This window comes from Furipterus horrens, unplaced genomic scaffold (genome assembly GCF_987537825.1).
Source record: "Furipterus horrens unplaced genomic scaffold, mFurHor1.1.pri manual_scaffold_4, whole genome shotgun sequence".
NCBI classification, from domain to species: Eukaryota; Metazoa; Chordata; class Mammalia; order Chiroptera; family Furipteridae; genus Furipterus; species Furipterus horrens.
The window spans coordinates 116,393,745-116,412,721 of NW_028327174.1; the positions used below are offsets into that span (position 1 = coordinate 116,393,745).

The following is an 18,977-nucleotide window of genomic DNA, read 5'->3' on the forward strand; positions in this document are numbered from 1 at the left end:
CCTTGGCCACATAGTACTACAAAAATACCAGAACCATTATTTTATAAAGGATGAGGATTTTAACTATTCAACTATTTTATACTTTCTAAGTCAAAGTTGCAGCGTCTAGATCTTTATTGCTACTTTTGAAAAGTGATTGTAAATTTCTGGGAAAGATGGCAGAAGAACACATGTTATTTAACTTCAGTGTCTGAAAAACACCAACATTTTAAACAAAAATAGCATCTATTAAAACTATAGAGTGACCACAATCCAATAATGTGCAACACCAAAAATATCAGCTAAGCAAAATGCTGAGGAAAAATAATCCTCTCAGATCTGATACAGGTTACAAATTTCTCTTAGAAATATAGGGTTCTGAAGTGCTCTGTAATGATCCTCTGTTGAAAAAGGCAATAGCTATTGTGAGCAGCGTTTATAACATTGGGAGCCTATTTCCACTCAGCACAGTCGCCCACACAGGATGAAGGAGCCATGTGACTGCTCCCTTTCTGTTTTCTATGATGAAGTTCCAACTCACGAGAAGTGGGGCTTTGAAACAAGTTGGGTCACTAATTAGACCCTGTGTGTTTATTTTATGTACTCTGCTATCTATATTATATGTCATCTGTTTTAAGAGGCAATATCGCAGAGGTAATGTGGGTGGGAAAGGTACATCTTAAAATGTATAAAATAAGACAATAATAATCTGTTGTGTGGGCCTGATACCATCTTTCCTTGTTGACATAAAACCTTAGTCCCAGAAATAGAGATATTTGAGGATATCTTCATCACACACTATCTTTATGAGGACATTTAAAAATTATCCATAACCTATATCTACAGTATGGGTTATGTTGTAGAGAATACTTAAACTTGGTTTCCCTACTTACTGTCTGATAAAGAGATTGGACTGGGAGGCTTAAGGATGATGGAACACAGAAAAAATTAATAATCTGAACAGCAACATACAATGCAAACAAAAGTGAAGCAGCATTTTAAAGAGATTCAAGGCAAATATGAATGAAACAAGCACTTTATAGCCAGAAAAGCTGTCTTTCAAGTAACAAGTTTATAGAAAAACAATTTAAAATTAGAGCTCAACTGCATCCACTGATAGACCTTGAACAATCTAACGTTGTTCTTTTGGTTTGCACTAGGATGCGAAAGAAAAAAATCCCTGCACTTTCTGTCTTTGTGGCAGCCCAGATTGAATAGGGGACTACATCTGCAAAAAAATACATAAATAAAAGAAAATAAAATTAGAGCTCAATACTATATTCATGAGCACAGCTCCATCAAATCAGAAATAATGGGAAACTTTATCAAAAGGACAAATATGAGTGATGAGTATATTTAATTAGATATAAGACTAAAGTAAAGATGAGACAGGTGGGAGAATAATATATAAATATTACTCTGACAAGTGATACTAATAAAATATGGGAGTAAAAGGCAGAAGGAAGACTGCAGAATAAGTTTATTGTATAGATACGAGAGACAAACCTAAACTCAGTGGCTCAGAAAGGCTAAACATAAAGAAAAGTGAAAACAGAAAGCAGAGATAATATTCCTGATATCACAAGGTAGAATACAAGCCAATAGACATTAAGCATGTATTGCTAAAGGGCACACTTTAAAATAATGATAAAACAGTTACAAATAATTTTGCACTAAATATCAACCCACGCTTAAAGCATGTGCTGTATACTATGGAAATTCAAGGGAAAATAGAAATACACTTAAGAGTAGGAAGTTTGAATTTTTAGTTCAAGAAAAGTTAAGTGGGAAAAAACTAAACAGGACTATAGATGACCTAAGCAATATAATAAGATTGATGGTATAGCAATATCAGACTATGCCTGATGTTAAAGAATAAGCTTATTCCAAAACACACATGGAATTTCACAGATACTCATCATACATTAGAAAGCATGAATTAATTTCATTGATTACAAGGTTTGCAGAGAAATGAAGACATGTAATCCATACCCAGGGCAAAAAAAGTAGCCAATAGAAGCTGTCTTGGTCATCTCCATATGATGCATTTGGCAAAGATTTCAAGGCAGTTGCTACAGATATATCAAAGTATAGGAAACCATGTGTATAAAAATTAAAGGAAATTATAACAATAATAAGAATTTCAAAGAGAAATTGGTTTAAAAGAGTAACATGGAAACTCTGAAGTTGAAAAATAAGAAAACTGAAAAGACTCACTAAGAGGGCCACCACAGAGGATCAGTAACTTCAAGATAGGTACATAGCAAACAACCAAGCTGAAGAAGAGAGAACATAATGATGAAGAAAAGTGACTCAACAGAGTCTCAGACACCTGTGTGGCAATATCAAGCATCCCAGCTTATTTGTATGAGAGAGGCAGAAGAAAAGAGAAAGCAGCAAGAAATATATTTGAAGAAATAATGTCTAAAAACTTCCCTAATTTTATTTTCAGAATGAATCTACACATTGAAAAATTTCATAAACATAAAGTAGTATAAACACAGATTCACAACCAGACACATCCTAGACAAAATGTTGAAAGAAGCTTGAAAGAAGCAAAGGAAAAGTAACTCATCATGTACAAGACAGCAACATAATTAACACTGACTTCATGCAGGATAACAGAAGCCAGAATGCGTAGATAGACATTTAATCTCCTAGAAGAAAAAACCTGTCAACCAAGAATTCGACATCGACAAAATAATTGTTCAGAAATAAAAGTGAAAAAAGTCATTCCTAGCAGAACTAAGACTGAGAGAATTCATTGCTAGCACATGTGCCTCACAAGAATTGTTAAAGGAAGTTCTTCAGGCCAAAAAGAAGTGACACCAGACAGTAACTCAGATCTGCAGGGAGAAAAATGGTAAATATGTGGGTAAATTTTTAAAACTATAAATATATTCCCCATTTCTCCCCTTTACTCTTAAAAGACATGATTCTGTAGAGCAAAAGCTATAACACTGCTTTTGGGAGTTTATAACATATACATGTAATATATATGGTAATAATAGCACAAAGAAATAGGGAATAATAAGAGAAAAGCTTTATATTTTACCAGAATTAGGTAACTGTTATTCTTAAGTAGATTATGATAACATGCACATTCCAATCAACAGAGCAAACATTAAAACTGACTCACAAAGTACAATGCAAATTAAAGGAATTAAAATAGTGAATTAAAAAATAACAAAAAGCAGTAAAGGAGCAACGGAGGTATAAAAATAATATAAAATAGTAAAAACTCAACAGTGTCAATTCTTTTAGAATATGAATGGGCTAACATTTCATTCAGAAGGCTGAGTTTGGCAGGCTGAGTTTTAAAAACACTGATCTTGTATAAAAGATACACTTTACATTCAAAGACACAAGTGAGTAGTGGGTAGAAAGTAAAGAGATGAAAAGTAATATGCCATGCAAACAAACTGTAAGCCTTCTGGAGTGGTCTGTATTAATATTAGAAAAATATTGGACTTCAAGACAAATGTTAACAAATGGAGACATTTCAGAATGATGAAAGGGTCAATACATAAAGAAACTAACAATTACAAGTATATATGTTCTTAAAAACAGAATCTAAAATATATGAAGCAAAACTAACATAATGGAAAGGAGAAATAGATAAGAATAATCATTGGAGATTTGAATAACCCACCCTAAATAATGATAGAACAACCAGAAGGAAATTTGAGCAACACCATTAACCCAACTTGAACAAATATACTTATATTGAACACTCCATAGATTTGAAAATACACAGTCTTTTCATCTGCACACAAAACAGTCTCCAGGATAAACCACAAGCTGGGCCATAAAAAAAGTTTCAATAAATTAAAAATATTTAAATCATAAAAAACATTTTCTCTGTCCACAACACAATTAAATAAGAGGTGCACGATAGAAAAAAAAAATAGAAAAACCCTAAATATGTTAATTAACCAGCATACTGCTAAATCATGGATCTAAGAATTACAAAGGAAAATTGTTAGATGTTCTGAACTGAAAGAATTAAATATAACACATCAAAATTTATGTGATATAGTTAAAGCAGTGGTAAGCAGGATTATAGCTTCAAATGCCTGTATCAGAAAAAAGCAAGGTTTCCAATCAATAACCTACGTCTCCACCTTAAAGACTAGAAAAAGAACAGTCCAAACTGAAAGCAAGCCAAAGGAAGGAAATAACAATTAGGAAATCAATGAAATAGAAAACGAAAACAATAGAGAAAATTAATGAAACCAAAAATTCCCTCTTTGAAAAGATCGACAAATTTGGCAATTTTTTAGCTGGACTGGCCAAAAAAATAACAGAGAAAACACAGGTTACCAAAATCAGGACCTAGAGAGAAAACAGAACTACCAATTCTATAGAAATGAAGAGGATTATAAGGGAATATCGCAAACAAATTTGTGCCAATGAATTAGACAATTTGACAAATTCTAAGGACAAAAATTATCAAAACAAACTAAAAGAAATAGAAAATCTGAATATATAACAAGTAAGGAAGTTGAATAATTTTAAATCTTCCCATAAAAATGTCCATGTTGACTTCACTAGTAAATTCAACCAAATATTTGAAAATGAATACAAATCACAGTTTTCTTTCAGAAAAAAAAACCAAGATAGGAACATCTCTCAATTATTTCTACGAGGTTAATATTACCATAATACCAAAGGCAGACTAATTACAAGAATACGTACAATTTGAACAAGGGGACCAAGATGGCCGCGGAGTAGGAACAGTGTTCTCAGCTCGCTCCTGTTAAGGAGACAATCCAGGAGGAACAAACTCGGGGAGGAATGACTGAGTGAGTGGGAATATCTGATAATGTGAACGGGGAGAAGATCGTGGGAGCAGTGTGGAGGGGGGTGGAGGGGTTTATCACACACTGCAGGCTGAGTCATTCCGAGACTCCGTGCATTTGCAGTATCAAGCCGGAGAGCTCACTAGCCGGGAGTGAATTCTTGTAGGAAGCTAGGAAGAGGATTTGGCCGAAAAAGCCAGAGGAGGGAGAGAACAGTGAACAACCAGGACTGGGAGAAACTGTGTGACCTGAGTCTAGAGGGAAACATCCTCAGCTGCAACCTCCGACTGAAAGCTCGGCATCCCGGGCGCGCCCAGCACTTGCGCTAGGGCCCTACAGAACAAAGGAGCAGTTTTGGGGCTAGGAGACTGGCCGCACAGAAAAGCTGCTGCAGAACTCCGGACCGGGGGAGAACTGTGTTCTTGAAATCAGTGTTTGCTCTTTAGTCGCGCTAGAATCCCACAGAACAAAAGGCAGGTTTGGGGCTAAGAGAGAAATAGGACGTGCAGGGTGTGTAAGTAGGGAAGAGAGCGGAGGCGGAGGTTCTGGAGGGGAGACGGTTTTAGGGCAAGGAGAAGGGCCCGCAGGGAAGGGCTGCTGCGAAGCTCCAGACCGGCAGAGAGCTCCGGGGAAGGAGAGTGCTGCGCTGACCGACCACACTAGAGTCCCACAGAACAAAGGGACGGTGCTGTGGCGGGAAGAAAGATAGAGCGCGCAGGCCGATAGACAGGGAAGCCAGCGGAAGCGGTAGCTCGGAATAGAGAAAGTTTTGGGGCAAGGAGAAGAGCACACACAGGAAAGCCACTGCAAAGCTCCAGACTAGGGGAGAGGCCATGGGCAGGAAAGGGCCACTGGGCCCGGCACTTTGACCGACTGTGCCAGAGTCCTGCAGAACAAAAGGACGATCTTGAGACAGGGAGAGAGGTGGGGTGCGCAGGCATATGGACAGGAAAGAGAGCAGAAGCTGTAGCCTGGGAATAGAGACAGGACTGGAGGCAGGGCGGGGATTGCTGGCAGGCACAGGCTGGACCGACAGAGGGAAGGAGTAGCTGGACAAGCCTGAGGAGGGCTGAGGCTGCCTCAGGAGGGGACAACTAAAGGCAGCTCACAGCAGAGCGGCGGTAGGCCCACGAAAAAAAGACTAGCAACCCCAGAATCAAGCAGAACCCTCCCACAGCCAGCCAACCAACCAGAAAAGATTTGAAACTCATGGAATTTTGAATAGGAGCAGACTCAGGAAGGAAGCAAGGAAAAACCAAAAAACAAACAAACCAAAAATACCCAGAGACTGTGCATAAAAGTTGAATTGAGTTAAAATCCTCATTCTTTTATCTCTCACTCTCTAACTACCCCACCGTCAGTCCCTTCTTATTCTCGCTCCTTTTCTCCCCTCCCCTTCCCCCACTTCTCTCCCCTTAGCATTCTCCCCTGCATCCTATTCTCAGTTAATTTTATAATTTTAAGTTCTCTCCCTTTCTCACCCTCTCCTTTCTCTGCGCTACGCACCTTCAACTTTATTAAATTTCTTTCTTTATTTTGTCCCCCTTCAGTCTACATTCATTTTTCTTTCATCTCTTGTCCTTATTTTCCTTCTCTCCCTATACATAATCTCTCTCTCTCCCTATTACACTTTATATTCTAATCTCTTAATATTCAAATTATAATTCTAATCTATCCCCCTCTCCCTTTACTCTCCCATTCTTACCCCTTCTCTTTTTCTACCCCATCCCCCCACTTCTTTCCCTACCTCTTGTATTTCTCTCCTTCATCCTATCTTTTGCCAACTCTTCAATTTCAATCCTCCCCTCCCTAATATCTCCTCTTCCTCCTGATTTCCTTCCCTCCTCTGAGCTCTTTTTCCCCCAAATCCTCTTGCTTTCCTATCTCCTATTCCTCTCTCTCTCTATTCACCTTTTCTCTCTATCTTGCAACTTTATATCATGTTTTAATCTCCTAATCTTTTTTATAACATATAATTTAAAAAAGAATTTTAATCCAGTCCCCTCTCTTCTACCTCCCCTTCTTCTTTTGTTCTCTCTCCTACCCTTCTCTTCTCTACTTTCTCTCTCTCTTTCCTCTCTCCCTTCCTGTCTTGCTATTTTCTACTCTGTATTTTTATCCTTAAAAAATTCTCTCTCAATCTATTTCCTACCTTCTAACCTCCCCAGCCCTCTCTTTCAATTTCTGGCTGTCTATCTACCTGGATGTCTGTTGTGTCTACCCTACCTCCCACGCTAATCATATAGTATATACCGATTATATAATCCTAATACTATACACTTCCACTTTCACACTCCACACTGTAACCCTCCCCTCCTTTTCAAACAGACAGTGTAAGTGTTAATTGCTCTCTTACATAACCTTGATCCCAATTGCTAATATTAATACTCTATCAACTTCCAGCTCAAAAATTACCCTTCCTTCATTTAAAACAACTCCTTTCTGTTTCTCCTATGAAATAAGAGTCCCAGTACCTCCACAAGTATATTAACACGGGCTCATTTGCAGCCTATAGTGGGATTGTATTTGGGGGAGACATTGGAGGGTGTGGGTTTCTTGCCTGGGTTGTGTAATTATGTTTTAGCAGCACCTTCACAAAAGATCTCAAGACAAGGTGGGCAGAGTGACTCTCAATCAACTAACCAGAGAAAAAGATCCACCAAAAAGTAGCTGAAATACAACCAGACAGATTAAAGAAATATCATCAAGGACAACACAGACGGAGATCCAGGAGGGCGGAGGAGTAAGTGGAAGCTACACTAACCCCCTCCCAGATCCAGCCAGTGCTGACTCAGCCCCAGTACAGCAGACAGACCATCCCCCTCCAAGTGGTGTCATACTAAGGGGAAATAAAAGCCCTGCCTACAGGAATTAAGTTGCCACACCCACGGTCCTTAAGCCTGACGGCTGATCACAGATTGAGTATAGTAACAACTAAAGAAGAGAGACAAAGGCAGTAGATCCCTGGAAGTCTCCAACAGGCTGCCTAGGGCCAGTCTGGTACATGATCTGACGCTACCAGAGGCAGATCCAGGAAGAACTGATCATTCCAAGAAGCACCAACAAAAAAAAGGAATCACAAAAATGGGGAGACAGAGAAACAACCCCCCATCAAAAGGAAAGGTAGAATCCCCAGAAAGAGTGCTAAATGAAATAGAGGGGAGCAAAATATCAGATACAGAATTTAAAACATGGATTATGGAGAAGCTAAATGAGCTCAGCGGAAACTACAAAGAACTCCAGAAAAACTACAGTGAACTCCAGAAGAACTATAAGGAACTTACTGAGAATTATACCAGCATCAAAAAGGACATGGAAGCTATCAATAAGAGCCAGGAGGAAATGAAGAATACAATCTCTGAATTGAAGAACACAGTAGAAGGAATTAAAAGCAGGCTAGAGGAAGCAGAAGATCGGATCAGTGAGCTGGAGGACAACGTACACAAAAACTCCCAGACAATGCAACAAAATGAAAAAAGACTGAACAAGACTGAAGAGGTTCTAAGACAGCTGCAGGACAACATGAAATGTAACAATATCCGTATCATTGGAATTCCAGAAGGAGAAGAAGAAGAGCAAGGGATAGAAAACCTCTTTGAAAAACTAATGACAGAAAACTTCCCTCACATGAGGAGAGAAAGAGTCACGCAAATCCAGGAGGCACAGAGGGTCCCAATGAAGATGAACCCCAACAGGCCCACCTCAAGACACATCATAATTAAAATGGCAACATCCAAAGACAAAGAGACAATCCTAAAAGCAGCAAGAGGGAAACAACTAATAACATACAAGGGAGCTCCAATAAGGCTATCCTCAGATTTCTCAGCAGAAACACTACAAGCCAGAAGGGAATGGCAAAAAATATTCCAAGCAATGAAAAACAAAGGCCTATAACCAAGAATACTCTACCCAGCAAGGCTCTCATTCAAAATGGAAGGCGAAATAAGGAGTTTCTCAGACAAAGGAAGACTGAAAGACTACATCTCCACCAAACCAGCAATGCAAGAGATGCTAAAGGGTCTGCTCTAAGAAGATAAAGAAACAGAGAGAAACAGAGAAGAACACGAGTACAAAGGGGGAAAATGACAATGAATAAGTACTTATCAGTAATAACCTTAAACGTAAATGGATTAAACGCTCCAATTAAAAGACATAGGGTAGCTGAATGGATTAGAAAGAATGACCCACATATATGCTGTCTACAAGAGACCCACCTTAGAACAAAAGATCTACACAGACTGAAAGTAAAGGGATGGAAAAATGTATTCCAAGCAAATGGACATGAAAAAAAAGCCGGGGTAGCAATACTTATATCAGACAAAACAGATTTCACAGCAAAGTCCATAAAAAGAGACAAAGAAGGGCATTTCATATTACTTAAGGGAAAAATCCATCAAGAAGATATAACCCTTATAAATATATATGCACCCAACTTAGGAGCACCCAAATATGTAAGGAAAATTTTGAAAGGCTCCAAGAAAGATATAGGCAGCAACACACTCATCGTAGGGGACTTTAACACCCCATTGTCAACAATGGACAGATCTTCAAAGCAAAGAAACACCAAAGATATTGAGGCACTGAACAACACTTTAGATCAAATGGACTTAGTCGATATATATAGAAGTTTACACCCCAAAGAAGCAAAATATACATATTTCTCAAGTGCACATGGAACATTTTCAAAGATAGACCACATGGTAGGACACAAAACAAGCCTCAATAAATTCAAGAAAATTGAAATTATATCAAGCATCTTCTCAGATCACAATGCCTTAAAATTGGAAATCAACCTCAAGGAAAAAACTCAAAAACATTCAAACTCATGGAGAATGAATAACATGCTATTAAATAATGAATGGGTTAACAATGACATCAAGGAAGAAATCAAAAAGTTCCTGGAAACCAATGATAATGAACACACAACAACCCAAAACCTATGGGATACAGCGAAAGCAGTCCTAAGAGGAAAGTTCATAGCAATACAAGCCTACCTAAAAAAGCTAGAAGAATCTCTAATAAAAAATTTAACCCTACAGCTACAAGAACTAGAGGAAGAACAACAAGCAAAACCCAGATCAAGTAGAAGGAAGGAAATCATCAAGATCAGAGCAGAATTAAATGACATAGAGTCTAAAGTAACAATTCAAAAGATCAACAAAAGTAGGAGCTGGTTCTTTGAAAAGATAAACAAAATTGACAAGCCTTTAGCCAGGCTCATCAAGAAAAAAAGAGAGAGAACCCAAATAAATAAAATCAGAAATGAAAGAGGAGAAATCACAACTGATACCACAGAAATACAAAGAATTATAAGAAATTATTACGAACAACTGTATGGCAAGAAATTTGACAACCTAGAGGAAATGGACAGATTCCTGGAAAACTATAGTCTGCCCAAATTGAATCAAGAAGAAGCAGAAAGTCTGAATAAACCAATAACAGCTAGCGAAATTGAAGCAGTAATCAAAAAACTCCCAGCACACAAAAGCCCAGGACCAGATGGCTTCACAAGTGAATTCTACAAAACATTTAGGAAAGAACTAACTCCTATCCTCCTCAGACTATTCCAAAAGATACAAGAAGAGGGAAGACTCCCAAACTCGTTCTATGAAGCCAGTATAACCCTAATTCCAAAACCAGGTCAAGACACAACAAAGAAAGAAAACTACAGACCAATATCGCTGATGAACATAGATGCTAAAATCCTCAACGAAATATTGGCAAACCGGATCCAGCAACACATTAGAAAGATCATACACCACGATCAAGTAGGATTCATCCCAGGGATGCAAGGATGGTTTAATATTCGCAAATCAATAAACGTGATACACCACATAAACAAAATGAAAGACAAAAACCACATGATCATATCAATAGATGCGGAAAAAGCATTTGATAAAGTACAACACCCATTTATGATAAAAACTCTCAGCAAAATGGGAATAGAGGGAGCATACCTCAACATAATAAAGGCCATATATGAGAAACCTGAAGCCAACATCATACTCAATGGGCAAAAACTGAGAGCATTCCCCCTGAGATCAGGAACAAGACAAGGATGTCCGCTCTCTCCACTCCTATTCAACATAGTCTTGGAAGTTCTAGCCACAGCAATCAGACAAGAAAGAGAAATAAAAGGCATCCAAATTGGAAAAGAGGAAGTAAAACTGTCATTATTTGCAGATGACATGATAGTGTACATAGAAAATCCTTTAGACTCCACAAAAAAACTACTCAATCTAATAAGTGAATTCGGCAAAATAGCAGGATACAAAGTCAATATTAAGAAATCGAAGGCATTTTTATACACCAACAATAAAAACTCAGAGATGGAAACTGAAAGAAAAATCCCATTTACCATAGCAACAAGAAAAATAAAATACCTAGGAATAAACTTAACCAAAGAGGTAAAAGACCTGTACACAGAAAACTACATAACACTGAAGAAAGAAATTAAAGAAGATACAAATAAATGGAAGCGTATACCATGCTCATGGATGGGAAGAATCAACATCATTAAAATGTCCATACTACCCAAAGCAATTTATAGATTCAATGCAATCCCTATTAAAATACCAGCAACATATCTCACAGACCTAGAACAAATACTTCAAAAATTTATATGGAACCAAAAAAGAGCCCGAATAGCCACAACAATTTTGAGGCAGAACACAGTAGGAGGAATCACAATACCCGATATCAAACTATACTACAAGGCCACGGTAATCAAAACAGTCTGGTACTGGCATAAAAACAGACATATAGATCAATGGAACAGAATAGAGAGCCCAGAAATAAGCCCAGGTTCATATGGTCAACTAATATTTGACAAAGGGGGAAAGAACATCAAATGGAGTGAAAAGAGCCTCTTCAACAAATGGTGTTGGGAGAACTGGACAGGGACATGCAAAAAAATGAAACTAGACCACCAGCTCACGCCATACACCAGAATAAACTCAAAATGGATCAAAGACTTAAATGTAAGCCGTGACACCATAAAAGTCCTAGAGGAAAAAATAGGCAGGAAAATTTCAGATATCCCACGTAGCAACATTTTCACTGATATATCTCCTAAGGCAAGGGAAATAAAGGAAAGAATAAACAAATGGGACTACATCAAACTAAAAAGTTTCTGCTCAGCTAAAGAAAACAGCAAGATGCAAAGGAAACCAACCATATGGGAAAATATATTCGCCAATGACATCTCAGACAAGGGATTGATCTCCAAAATATATAAAGAACTCATACGACTCAACACCAAGAAGACAGACAACCCAATTAAAAAATGGGCAAAGGACCTGAACAAACACTTCTCCAAAGAAGACATACAGAGGGCCCATAGACATATGAAAGTATGCTCAACATCACTAGCCATCAGAGAGATGCAAATTAAAACCACAATGAGATACCACCTCACACCAGTCAAAATGGCAATCATCAACAAATCAACAAACAACTTGTGCTGGAGAGGATGCGGAGAAACGGGAACCCTGGTGCATTGCTGGTGGGAATGCAGATTGGTGCAGCCACTGTGGAAAACAGTTTGGAATTTCCTTAAAAAACTAAAAATGGAACTGCCTTTTGAACCAGCAATTCCATTGCTAGGATTATATCCAAAAAATCCCGAAACACCAATTCAAAAGAACCTATGCACTCCAATGTTCATAGCAGCACTATTTACAATAGCCAAGTGCTGGAAACAACCTAAGTGCCCATCTGTAGATGAGTGGATCAAAAAACTGTGGTACATTTACACAATGGAATTCTATGTAGCAGAAAGAAAGAAGGAACTTCTACCATTTGCAACAACATGGATGGAACTAGAGAAAATTATGCTTAGTGAAATAAGCCAGGCAACAAAAGAAAAATACCTTATGCTGTCACCTATTACAGGAAACTAATGAACAACACAAACAAATGAGCAAAATTGAACCAGAGGTATGTAAACAAGAAGTAGACTAACAGTAACAAGGGGGGCGGGGGGGGAGGAAAAGAAAGGTGTAAGGGGATGGGTCAAGTTAAAAAATATATATATATATGAATGACCCACAGACAGGTGCAACTGAGTGGGGACTAAATGTGGGGGAGGGGAGGGACAGGGTGCAGGGAAACAAGAGGGCTAAAAAAGTGAGACAACTGTAATGGAAAAACAAACCAAAATTTTTTTAGTGGGGGAAAAATGAAAATATGAAGAATGGAAATGCCAGTTCAGTGAATATTAGGACAAAGATTTTCCTTCACGTTGTATATTTTTCTCCCTATTTGATCCCTCCAGAGTTTGGCATTCTAAACAAGTAAGTAATGACATAAGTTCCTTTGCATAGAACTAATAAGACCAGTTGCCAACAGAGGTTCTTTTTTTTTTTTTTTTTTTTTTTTTTGACCAAGTCTTTGACTGGAATGTCAAGCCTAAAGGAAACATACTTGGGCTCAGATTGTTACCAGAAAGCCCTGAGGAACTAGGAATGACTTTCAAAGGTAATAAAAGCCCGTGAGATAAAAGGCCTGGTACCATGGTTGGTTGTGCGGTCCACAGCAATCTTTCCAGGGAAGGAACGAAGGTTGTTTTCCTGAAAGATGGCTAGAAGGGACCTTAAGGCACAAGGAAAGACCAGAAAGACTTGGAAAAAACAGGTGTGTACAGGCAAGGATGAATGCCAGATATGTGGCACAGCTTCTGTGCCCTGAAGAACAGACTGAAGGTCACCCCAAATATTCCTTGGGTAAGTTCCAGCAAAGCAGAACTAAAGATCATAAGTGATCATTTGCTGCTCTTGTTATGTTTATGCAAACGAACAGGATAAATTAAAAATGGACTTAATGTAGTCCCTTTAAAGACAAGGAGGGTAACCTTAGGGAGAAAAATTATTATTCAAGGAAAATCACAATGATCAGTAGTAGAGTATAAAACAGGGCAACTAACCATCTTAAAAGTTTCTTCTCCAGATTTAGAGACTTGTTTGCGGGTTATGTTACATAAATTAACACGTGTTTTTTGTTTTCAAAGGACATAAGCCTATGAGCGCATTACCTGAGTGATTATCTGTACGCATAAGCCTCACTTAATCCTCTCTGCAGTGCTGCCTCCTGAGACTCAACGGTTTGGCTGAACTAAATGGCTGGGTTGGGGAAGAATGGGGTGGTCTGTGGGCTTCACTTTAAAACGGGTTTCTCTTTTCTATCCTAATGGCTTGGACAGAAAAGGCCCAGAGGTCTGAGAGGGGGAAAAACCTAAACTATTTACCTCAGCCCAAACTAAGTATAATGGGCAAAAGGGTTTTGGACAGGCGAGATGTGCCTAGCACACCTTCTTACAAAGAAGCCTTTTTTTTTTTTCTTTTTCCCCAATATGGAACATTGAAAAATTAATCCCTGCCTTTTGTCATCTAGTAGTTATGGATTGAATGATGTCTTTTAATCCTTTTCACCAAATCTGTTGCCCTCAGAACACAACAAGGACACCAGCCTGTTAAACCAAGCACGCTGTTGACCGGAGGCAGCCAACTGACCTGGAGTCTGCACGATCCTTCCCCATGTGGGAAGGCCACCCTCCCCTCCACACCCCCACTCTTATTAGGGTTTTCTGGACCCAAGGGTAGGTAGGACGACGACCATGTCCAGCTTGAAGCAGCTAGAGGAGCTTGAGACCTTCGCCCATTGTCCTTTACAAGATTACAAAGGGTCCTAATATTTGCGAGGGGGGGGATAGTTAATTTTTACGAACCAGGGGTATGGACTTGGGGGGGATTGCTGGGGGAGGGGGGTGCTGGGTGGAGGGGAACAAGGGGGAGAAAATTGGAACTGTTGTAACAATATAATCAATAAAAAACATTAAAAAAAAAAAAGAATACGTACAATTTCCTTCACGATCAGGGACACAAAAGCCTTAAAATTTTACTGGAGAACCTATCCTGTGCAGTAGGCAAAAAGAGAAAATTAGGACTTCTGGCCAAGATGGAGGCCTAGACTGACACACTCCATCTCCCTCCACAACTAAGAAGGACTACAACTACCGCAAAACCAGAAATAACCAGAAGTTCCAGAAAATAAAGCTACATGGAAGTCCAGCATATGAAGTTATAAACAAGTGGTGCTCATCCAGATGGGTAGGAGGTGCAAAGTCAGGGCGGAGAGATCAAACTGCTGGTGGCTGCAGCAGTGGTGACAGCAGTGGGACGGTGGTAACCACAGACACCTGAGTTTAAGGGGAGACGAGATGCGCCTGGGGAGCCCCCCTGGCTGCAGACCAAACCCGTCAGCTCCTGATTCCAACACCGGGGAAGGCAGACCTCCATTGCCTCAGAATGTGAGGCCTAGAGGGCGTGGGGACGGAGGAGTAGGCTCCCAGTCTCTCAGCGGAGAGTGAATGGCAGCAATCCGTCTTTGACCCCCACCCCCACACAAAGCACCACAGTGTGTTGAGAAGAGTCACCCGGTAGTGATGGTAGTGACAAGTGCATGGGACTCCGCACACTATAGCGTAGTAAGTGTGACAGCCCCGCCCAAGAAGGAAAGGTAAATGAAAACTGTCAGGATGGCAGGGATAATGATAGAGATCCCGATCACGCAGCTGACCAGAAAGCAAATATGTGATTTAACGGACAAACAGATAGATAACCTTTCTGAGGCTCAGTTCAGAGCTGTAGTTATAAGACAGCTTAAAGAACTAATAGCGGGACTTAATCAAGACGGGGAAGGAAGGAAGGCTATTCCTTCTGAAATGAAGGAAAACATATGAAACAAGTGGTGAGGGAAGGAAAATGAGAGATGAAATCAACAAATCGGAATATAGGAAAGGAACAGTCAACCAGTGCAGAAAGTGGAAACAAAAAGTGAGGAAAATGAGAAGCTCAGAAACCTCTGGGACAACTATAAGAGAGTGAACATCCGAATCACAGGGTTGCCAGAAAGTGAAGAAGAGATCTAGAAATTGAAAAATTATGTGAAAAAATAATGAAGCAGAACTTCCCTAACTTGGGGAAGGAAATAGACTTACAGGTCCAGGAAGCACAGAGAGTTCCAAATAAACTGGACCCTGGGAGAACCACACCAAGACACATTATAATCAAAATGTCAAAAATTAAAGATAAAGAGAGAATCTTAAAGGCAAGAGAGAAGAAGAGAATTATGTACAAAGGGGTCCCAATTAGACTATTAGCTGATTTCTCAAAGGAGACTCTGCAGACAAGAAGGGACTGGAAAAAAATATTCAAAGTAATGAAAATCAAAAACCTATAGCCATGATTACTCTATCCAGCGATGCTGTCATTCAGAATAGAAGGGCAGAGAAAGTGCTTCCAAGACAAAGTAAAACTGAAGGAGTTCATTAGATCCAAACCACTGTTATATGAGATGTTAAAGGGACTTGTTTAGAAGAAGGAGGATCAAAACTATGAACATTAAAATGAGAACAGCATCACAACTATCACAACAGAAGCTAGGGAATGGAAACAAAGGCAAACTAAGTAGGCAACAAGAGTGGAAAAAGAATTATAGGTATGGGGGACATATTGGGGGGAATCAGCAGGGATGGGGGGAGTGAGGGAGATGATGCAGGAATTAAGCATAGTAGAAGGGAGTGGAGTAGATGGGAAGATGTTGAGAGGAACTATATGCACAACCAATGGGCATGGACTAAGGGGTGGGGGAACTGGAGGGAGGGCGGTCACTGGGTGGAGGGGAGCAGAGGGAAAAGAAATTGGAACAACTGTAACAGCATAATCAATAAAACATAATAAAAAAAAGAAAAAGGCATCCAGGTTGGAAAAGAAGGAGTAAAAAATACCCTTATTTTCAGATGACATAACATTATTTCAAAAATCCTAAGGCAATAAATGTGTTTAGCAAGGTTGAAAGATAATAAATAAATTTTATTTCTATATATTACCAACAAACAATCTGAAGTGAAATTAAGAAAACAATTCCAATCATAATAGCATTTAAAAGAAAATAAGAAGAAGAAATAAATTTACCAAGTGTAAGACTTGTACACTGAAAACTATAAAATATTGCCATGAGAAATTAAAGAAGATTTAAATAAGTAGAGACATTCCATGTTTATAGATTGGAATATTTCCTAAATTGATTTATAGATTCAATGCAATTCTTATCAAATTCCAGCAGATTTTTATGCAGAAATCAATATGTTGATCCTAAAATTTATATGAAAATACAAAGGCCTATAGGAGCCAAAGCAATGTTTTAAAAAGAGAACAAAGTTGTGTGACTCACAGTACCTGATTTTAAAACATTATAATACTATAGTAGGCAAGATGGTATGGTACCAATTCAAGGATAGATGAATAAAACAGAACTAAGAATTTAGAAATAAATCCTTAGATTAATGTTAACTTGATTTTCAAAGAAGTGTCAAGACAATTCAATGTGGAAAGGATAGCCCTTTCAACAAATGTTGCTGAGACTTAGATATTCTAGGAGTTTGAATCATGGCCACCCCAAGAATCAAGTCCTACTCCTTGGACCTTATGAATGTTACCTTATCTGGAAAAGAGGATCTGTTTGGTCGTGTTTAGGGATACAAAGATGAGATTACCCTGATTTATAACTAAATGCCATCACAAGTGTCTTTATAATTTAGAGGCAGAAGGAGATGATGATGCACAGAAGAGGTGATACCAGAGGAGATGGCAGTGTAAGGACTGGCAGGGGTTAGAGTAATGTTGCTACAAACCAGGAGTGCCAGCAGCCTTCAGAGGCTGGAAGAGGCAGCGTTGAGAACAGGAGGCAGCCCAAGGCAAATCTGAAAACAGAAAACCCTAGAGAGAGGCAGATTCTGGTCCCAGCTCTTTTACTCAGTAGCTGTGAGACCTTGGATGGACCCTGCTCCTCACTAGACAAGTTTTTACATGTGAAAGAGATGATTGGGCTGAAGGACTGTATTTGCCTGAATTATCTGAATCCTGCTCTCACTGTGTTCTCCCAGTCCAACTTAGAAAATTCTATTTGGCTCCAGACAGACCTTCATCTTGGAGAAAGAACTGCCATACACACCTTTCTCAAAGGAAGTGCAGAGCCCCTTTTATTCTCTCTCACCCTGGCCCACGTCCCATTTCTGGTGATAATGCATCAGTCAGAAAGCTTCAAATCTGGGCTCCATTCCCACAACTGTACCTACTTACCAGCAAGGTGTCTCTGCCACCATTACCCTGTACCATCCCTCCCCCACTTAATGGCCTCCATGCACTTTCTTCCAGGTGCCCTCCCTGTTATGTGTAACTGCAAGGACCCTCTCTCCTTTACCTCTCATGTGCTCCACGGACCCTGTGATGTGCCAAGAGGCCACCGAAGGCTCCATGCACAGCACAGAGGAGTTCAGGCCCCAGGGACAGGTCACCCAGGCGAGGATCCACATCACCTCCTACCATCCCTGTGAACCTCAAGAGTAGCTTAAGTCTTCTTATCTGCAAATTAAGAATGATCATATTCAAGCCTACAAAGCCATTGTGAGAATTAGATGAGATGACACAATTAAAATTGTTCCTGATGTTTCACAAATACATGTTATATGTTATTAGTTTTGATGGTAGCATGACGGACAAATTGGCAAAAAGAAATCCATACAGAAGTGCAGGTCTCATGTCCTATGGGATTCAGAAGGAAGTCACTCTAGGAAGACTGTGACTTCCGTGACACCCAGCTCTATGATTCTCCTGCAGTGCTTCCCAGAGGACTTCCAGGAAAAGGAGTATTTCTGTCCCCTTTCACTCACATGCACACCTGAGTGGTCTCCACCAGGGCCAGAGCTGAAGTCACGCTGAAGTCACCAAGTGAAAGAGACCTCTGTCCAAATCCCTGGCATGTCTTCAGCACCAGTGCATCATCAGTGAAGGAAAGGTAAAAAGAGAAAAGTGCTGTGTGAACCCATTCCCCCGCTCCTGCCAGCAACTCCACCCTTTCTCAACTCACCAGCTCCATGCAGGACATGAGGTCTGGAGACCAGGACTCACTGGAGGCTGCCTCCACACAGGCGGGCCTGGGTCCCCGTCATAGACTGCTCTCTCTGAGCGGCCTGACACAGCAGTGGTGGTCCAGACAGAGCAAGACCAAGCTGCCATTCCCATGGCCTTGGATGATAACTCATTTTATGGTCATCACATCTTTCATTGTTGTTGTTGGTGTTCAAGTGAAAAGGAAACTGTCCTCTGTCCTCATACAGATGACTCACAATCTCTGCTT

The 18,977-nt window shown here is 39.7% G+C and overlaps 1 non-coding gene across 1 annotated transcript; it reads left to right on the forward strand.

Moving 5' to 3' along the window:
• Positions 1–1,083: 1,083 nt before the first annotated feature.
• On the forward strand, positions 1,084–1,209 carry LOC150012710 (small nucleolar RNA SNORA31). The gene has a single exon (XR_016510984.1). It is a non-coding gene; the product is annotated as a small nucleolar RNA SNORA31 (small nucleolar RNA).
• Positions 1,210–18,977: the final 17,768 nt, after the last annotated feature.